This window comes from Pelophylax lessonae, assembly GCF_965119305.1.
Source record: "Pelophylax lessonae genome assembly, chromosome: 8".
NCBI classification, from domain to species: Eukaryota; Metazoa; Chordata; class Amphibia; order Anura; family Ranidae; genus Pelophylax; species Pelophylax lessonae.
The window spans coordinates 193,625,713-193,633,465 of NC_138775.1; the positions used below are offsets into that span (position 1 = coordinate 193,625,713).

Below are 7,753 nucleotides of genomic sequence, written 5' to 3' on the forward strand. Positions count from 1 at the left end.
GATGGAATAGGCCTGCACCATTGTCGATTTGATACATCTGGAAATAGTCGCACCAGATGCAGCCAGCCCCTTACAGGGTCCATCCTTAAGGACAAACAGGGAATCCGATTTACGGAATGACTCAGTCACCGCCAGGTACACCCCGATTGCCTGAACCAGATCCAAAGAATGTAAGGCAATCTCTTTAGGGTACTTGGGCCACAAGGAAGGCAACACAATGTCTTCATTTAAATGGAAACCAGAGACAACCTTAGGAAGGAACGACTGGCAGGGATGAAGCACCACTTTATCTCCGTGAACCACCAAGTAAGGTGGACAAGACAAGCTGCCTAATCAGACACCCTCCGTGCAGAAGAAAAAGCCACCAAGGCGGCTACCTTCTGCTACAATGTAAACTGAGTATTCTCACGAATATGTTCCAACGGCAGTTACTGAATAACCAACAGCACAAAGTTGGGATCCCACGAGGACAATGGAGACCACACTGGGGGAGCCAAGTGGTAAACCCCTTGAACAAAGGTGCGAACCACACAAGCGTAGCCAAAGAATGATGAAAGCAAATCGCCCAAGTCAAACCTGGCCCTGGATGGTACCCAAGGCCTGACGCTGCTCAACACTTTGTTGGAGGAAGCCAAACTCCGAGTCACCAAAAAGGATTGAGGGTGAAGCTCAGGAGATTCACATCCCCAAAGGACGCTCTTCAAGCGCAATGGTAACTCTACCTATAAGTAGATTTACTAGCTTGCAACAGTGTGGAAATCACCGGATTAGACAACCCTCTAGCCTTCAGCACCTGGCTTCCGACAGCAAAGCCATTAAAGCCAGTGACTAAAGCAAGATGGAAGATTGGCCCTTGAGCCAACAGATCTCCTCTAAGAGGAAGTCTCCAAGGCGCATCGAAGACCAACCGTATCAGATCTGCGTACCAAGACTGGCGAGGCCAGTCTGCAGCCACTAGGATGGCCGTAATCCCTTCTGCCTCAAGCCTACAGAGGAGTCTTGTCAGAAGTTCTAGAAGAGGAAAGCTGTATATCAGACGATACCAGCCCCAAAAGAGCCACCAGTGCGTCTATGGTGTCAGCCAGAGGATCCAGAGAATGTGACAAAAACCCAAGCACCTTCCTGTTGAGACGAGAGGCCAACAGGACCAACTCGGGTGTTCCCCCACTGGAGACACAACTGATCAAAACACCTCCAGAGAAAATGTCCAGTATATCAAATCGGTAGTCTAGATTCTGTCTAGAACTGTCCAGACCCCCCCCCCCCCCCCAAGCACAATCCGTGCCAAAAAACGCTACCCCACTCTAACAGGCTGGCATCTGTGGCGACTACCAGCCAGTACAGGGGAAGATTAACAATCGAAGCACTGGAGAGCAAAGCCACTGAACCAGGGACCCTCACGTACCCCGGCTCAACAGGATCAGATTGTCTGCAAAGAGAGATTCTTGCCATTTGGGCAAGAATCCAATCTCTAGGTCTCGTGTGGACAGAATTTGGAACTCGTCCCATCGGAGGAACACCCTGGCTGAGGCCGAGTCCATAACAGACCCAGATAGTCCAACTATGTGGATGGAACCAGAGCCAATAACTGGAAATTTATTTCCAACCGAACGCTTGCAGAGTCCGCAGCGTAATCTCCCAGTTGTCCGACAGAGCAGTCGGCGACTCTGCTTGCAGATCATTCAAGTACTCCAGTGCTGCAATCCCCCTCTGGCGCAACATTGCCAACACCTGGGCCAACACTTGTTAAAAAGCTGAGTTGAAACCTCTTGATAATGCTCCTTGCCCACGGCAAGCGGAGGAAACGCGAATGACCGACATATCGGAATATGAAGGTAAGCGTCCTTAATATCCATAGAGGCCAGAAGATCCCCTGATAAAGGGATACCACTACTGGACTAATGAACTCCATTCAAAACATCTATACCCGCACAAAGCGGTTCAGAGCTTGGAGGTCCAAGATTGGACGTAGCTCGCTTTCCTTCCTGGGACCTGCAAACATGTTTGAATAAAACCCATGAAACAAACATTCCGACTCAGAGACCGGAACAACCACCCTTTGTAGTGTCAAAATTTTGCACCGCCACGAAGAGACCTCCCAGGCGATCTGGGAGGAAACAACCTCTCTGGAGAAGACCAAAAACTTGATCTTGTAGCCAGACCGAATCAGCTCATGGACCCCCTTGTCTTGACTTGGGGAGGTCCACGAGTCTGGAAGGAAGCAAAGAAGTCCTCCCCCACCCCAAATACAGGGGATGGCATCCCTTCAGGCAGAAGAGGGCTTGTCTGCAGGTGGGGGAAGGACCCACTCTCGGTATACCACACCAGGTCCTCATGGAACCTCCTCCTTCCAGGGAGGCTCCAAACCGGTGATTTCCCACAAAGGGAAGATGACATAAGGTCTTCTGGAAAAAGTTTCGTCCGCAGACCAGAAATAAGCCATATCATGCGCCGAAGGATTATTGTGGTCACGGACAGCCCAGAGAACGTGGGAGCCACATCCAGAGAGGCATTACAGACAAACTGCAACCCCTGGACCCAAATAGTCTGCCAGCTCCGCAAAGGCAGTAGAAGCTGTCCCCCCCCCCCCCACATCCTGGCGCAAAAGCTTAGCCCACCCGGGACAGTCAGACACCAAGCTATGATAAACACTGGCCTAAGGACCGAACCAGCCACAGTAAACGTGGCGGACCAAAGTCTCGCCTCTCTTGTCAAAAGGATATTTTAAAAAACGGAGACTCCTCCACCGGAACTAAGGTGGATTTATTCAGCCTGGAGACCTGAGAGTCCACCACATGTGGGACTGCCCACATACTCAGACTTCTCCAGGAATACCATCAATCAAAACGCTTAGACACCTCCATATTGCGTTTGGAACTCCATTGATTCACGACAACTTTGTCACAGTAGGTGGGGAAAAAAAAAAAAGGGAATACCTTTGCCACTTTAGAGGATCTGCGGGCCCAAGGGGACCAGCGGCCTCTGACGCAGCAGCGGCTGCATTCCCCATTTTTCAAGTTTCCCGCACCAGCGCCTATTCATGCGCATATGTAGTAAAAAGAGGAATCACCCTCACTGTCAGAGCACTCGAAGTGCTTGGACGCAGACCCAGTAGGGTCGCATTATACTAAGCTCACCCTGAAAATCTAAGCAGGGGAGGCCGCCGACCTCAGTCCCACAAGACGACGCCGGCCAAAGATCCACAAAAAGCACCACCTATTAAATCCCGCAAAAAAGCAAGAGGGTCGTCCTCCATAGAGGACATAATAGGACATAGCACCCTCCCTTGAGTGGGAGGCTGCCCGCTGTGGCGCGGACGCGCAAGCAGAGTACCCCCGCCCACATAATGACATATCACTAAAAATTAAGCGCCCCCACGGTGGTTCAAGGGAGGCACCAGGCTGACTATATGGCCCAACAGGTTGCAGGCTGTGGCCTAAATTTCAGCGGAGGCCCAGCTGCAATAGCCCGGATCCACAGTCCGGCAAATGCCCAGGGAGAAAGTTGGGAGCCTAAGCTGTACTCACTGAGGCCGCCGCCACCCCCCCCCCCTCCCCAACGGCAGCGGCCATGTAGTCCAATAGGCTGCAAGCCGTGGCCTAAATTGTTGAGGGCGCCCAGCCGCCAGCCCTAGCGGAACTGACCACCCAAAACAGCAGGGAGGGGGAGGCGAATATTCATCAGCAGCTCTATCAACTCAGCAGCTTGGTCAGTCAGCCATGAGTAGGCCGCAAAGCCGCGGCCTAAATTTTTGGCCCGATCCAGCCACGTGAGGTGCATGCCGGTCGGCAGCTCCATCAGCTTGATCAGCAGCTCGGACAGCTTGGTTAAGCTGGATACACACTATCCAACTTTTGTGGTTAGATTTGCTTCAGATTTACCTTTTCTATGTAGTGCAAGGGCCTGCCAGATTGCATACAAATTGAAAGTGTTTAGGTTTGACCTCATATTATATGGTTTTGGTAAGTCTAAAGGAAAAAAAGTCTTAAGAAAATCTTCGTTTGTATGGCCCATTAGCAGCTCGAACAGCTTGGTCAGTCAGCCACGAGTAGGCCACAATGCCACCAGAAAAGCAACCTTCTGTGACAAAAGCAGAGAAATCTCCCTAATATTCTCAAAAGGAGGCTTTTGAAGAACAGACAAAACTAGATTGAGAACCCACGGAGGTAACGGGGATCCATTAGGAGGAGCCAGATGACGCGACCCCTGAATAAAAGTGCAAATCAAGCTATTAGTAGCCAACGGATGTTGGAAGTAAATAGCCAAGGCCGACACTTGGCCCTTGATATTGCCCAAAGCCAAACGTTGCTCAACCCCTTTCTGTAAAAAGGCCAAAACCCTAGCTATAGAAAACAAGCGAGGGTGCAGCTGCAGCAATTCACACCATAAAATGTACGATTTCCAAATGTAGATCTTCCTGGACATCGATTTCCTGGCCTTCAAAAGTGTAGGAATCACCGAGTCAGAAAGACCTCTATCCCTCAAAACCTTGCTTTCAACAGCCACTCCGGTAAAGCCAGTGACCATAAAACTGGATGGAAGATCGGTCTCTGGGACAGCAGATCCTCCTGCAGAGGAAGTCTCCATGCAGAATTGACGACCATATTTACTAGGTCTGCGTACCAAGACCGCCAAGGCCAGGCTGCGGCCACCAGAACGACCGTAATTCCTTCCACCGCCATCCTGCGAAGAAACCTCTGCAGGAGTATGAGCGGAGGGAAAGCATAAATCAGCCAATACTGGCTCCAAGGAGCCACCAAAGAGTATTTGGCGTCGACCAGAGGATCCCGAGACCTGGCCACTGACTTCTGGACCTGTTAAGGAGAGACGCAAACAAATCCACCTCCGGAGTCCCCCACCGGACACACAGGCGATGAAACACCTCCGAATGAAGAGACCATTCCCCTTGATCCAGCACCTGACGACTCAGGTAATCCACTTGCCAATTCTCCACACCCGGAATGTGGACTGCGGAAAGAGCCTAAACATGGTCTCCTATACCAGCCGTGGTATTGTCTGATCGTTTCCGAACTGGAGAACTGCGTAGCCGTCTCGTCCAGTGGAATAGGCAAAGCTTGATCGCTCTGAGCTCCAGAATATTGATTGGCAAGGAAAAGATAAAAAGGACACACGGAGCGCCTCTAAGTGCAGTATTGATTTATTGTAGTGAAAGCACACAATGTTAACAACTCACATTGAGTAGAGGAGCACAAGGCTTAAAATCACTCCGGTGGTCCGTGGAAGTAAGCTGTGGAGTCCAGTGTCCCGAGGAGAAGGATGGTAGCAGCCGAGGAGATGGAACCCGGGAGACTGGTCCTACACTTGAAAAAAAGAGCACGCATGCCCATTGTGAGCTTGACGCATGCTCTGAAACGCGTTGTGTCATCTCCTAGCTCCGGCGGCGTACGCTGCATTCCAGTCTGGTTCCCAGACATCAGCTGAACCCAGAAGACGCCCGGCCGGCCTTCCCGTCTCCCGGTTCCATCTCCTCAGCTGCTACCATCCTTCTCCTCGGGACACTGGACTTCACAGCCTACTTCCACGGACCATCGGAGTGATTTTAAGCCATGTGATCCTCTACTCAATGCGAGTTAACATTGTGTGCTTTCCTTCCAATAAATCAATACTGCACTTAGAGGCGCTCCGTGTGTCCTTTTATCTGCTCTCTCAAACAGAACTGACTTCCCTGTGTTGCAGAGCTAGCCCTTACTGCAGTCCTAGATCTCCACCTTACTAGCACACTGATTCCTTTTGGGACTTATGCTCATTATTATGGACTTGAACACCCCTCTTTTTTTTTTTTTTATGCATATGAATGTTATTTATATTCCACCTTTGTAACTTGTAATTCCCTTTATTTTATCATCTCATTGTCCGAGTATATATTGACATTGATCATATCAGACCCCCCCGACAGAGCTACCCCATAGCGCTTGCTTTTTTTTCTTATCATTAGATTGGCAAGGAAGACTCTTCTGTCGACCAAGTCCCCTGGGCACAGAGCTTCCCCAGCACTCCACCCCAGCCTGACAGGCTGGCGTCCATGGTGACCACCATCCAGAACAGGGCAGGAAGGACATGCCCTGAAACAATCTGAACTGTGATTGAGAAGTTGACCAACAGATCCGAATGAGAGTCTGCTCGTAACAGATCATCATCCAGATAGCCCGAGATCGCAATCCCTCTATGACGTAACAAGGCCAGCACCGGGGACAGGACCTTGGTAAAAACTCTGGGAGCAGAGGCAAGACCAAAGGGTAACACCACAAATTGAAAATGCTCTTCTGCCACCGCAAAGTAGAGGAATCGCTGGTGTCCCTCGGAGATGGGGTCGTGCAAGTACGCATCCTTGATAATCGATTGAGGTTTAGAAAATCCCCCTGATTCAAAGATGCCACCACCGAATGAATGGACTCCCATTAAAAACTTCTGCACCCGCACAAAGCGGTTCAGAGCCTTGAGGTCCAGGATTGGAAGCACCTTGCCCTCCTTTCTGGGCACCGTGAACAGGTTTGAATAGAAACCTTGAAAGCGTTCCTGCGGAGGAACCGGCACAATCACTCCTTGAACAAGGAGATCCTGCACAGCCTCCCGGAGATCCTTCAAACAATCTGGAGACAGGTGAAGATTTGACTGAAAGAACCTGTCCGCTGGCCCGGGACCGAAATTTGATCTTGTACCCGGAACAAATCAGATCGTGAACCCATTTGTCTTGAATGAAGGATGTCCAGGGTTCCTGAAAGAAGCGCAGACATCCCCCCACCCCAGAAGTGGGTGAGGGCGCCCCTTCATGCTGAAGAGGACTTGTCTGCAGAACAAGACTGACTGGTCTTGGGCTTGCCCCAGGGCTTCTTAGGCCCTCCAGAAGCTCTGAACGGCTTACCTTTTTCTTGCGATCCGGAGGCACAAAAAAAAAAAAAACATCTTTGAGCAGTGAAGGAAGGCCCCCACTTTTTACGGGGTGCTTTACCTTTAGAGGATTGAGGAAGAAAACTCTTCCAACCAGTCAGACCCCTGATCAACTCATCCAGCGAGTCGCCAAATTATCACTCTCCCAGAAAAAGATCAGGCAAGACTTTCGTGGAAGCCTGGTCAGCCGACCAGCTCCTCAGCCAAACCATGTGTCTTAAGGCAATCCCCACAGCCGACACTCCAGCCACCAGGGGATGCCTAGGCAGAAACAAACTGGTTTGCTGGAGCAGGGTGTTTGGGTTATGCCTATGGGGACAGCCTCGTGGGCGTGGTGAATTTCCTGCCTAGAATTACTCGTGTAGGGGGCAGCATAACCCAATTGATGAGAAGTAAGAGCTGTGTGTCAATGGACGATAGAGAAATTCCGTTTAAAAAGGAAAAAATGCCAGGACCAGAGATACCATCAAGGAACTAGGTTCTTACTCCTGACCAGGCAGAAAAAAAAAAAAAAAAACTGAAGACCTATAGCAGGAAGTGGAAGTATACCTCCTGGGACTGCCCTATAGGCGTAGTCAAACTTTTTTCCACCTAGTATCCTACTCCTGTAGGGGGCAGCATAACCCAAGGGTCAAGAAGATATAGAGCTATGTCCATCAATGAACGAAAGAAATGTTTTTCTGTAAATTTTCTAGTTTTTCAGTTATGTAATAAAAAAAGACCCAGTGAGGATCAAATGCCACCAAAAGAAAGGAATTTGTGTGAAAAAAAAAAAGTTATAAATTTAATTTGGGTACAGCGATGCATGACAACACAATCTAATATAATAAAGTGCAAGTGTCTC

General features: G+C 49.9%; 1 protein-coding gene across 1 annotated transcript in view; it reads left to right on the top strand.

Moving 5' to 3' along the window:
- TMED5 (transmembrane p24 trafficking protein 5) overlaps positions 1 to 7,753 on the top strand; it is a 518,850-nt gene that overhangs the window by 487,251 nt on the left and 23,846 nt on the right. The gene's annotated exons all lie outside the window — the stretch shown is intronic.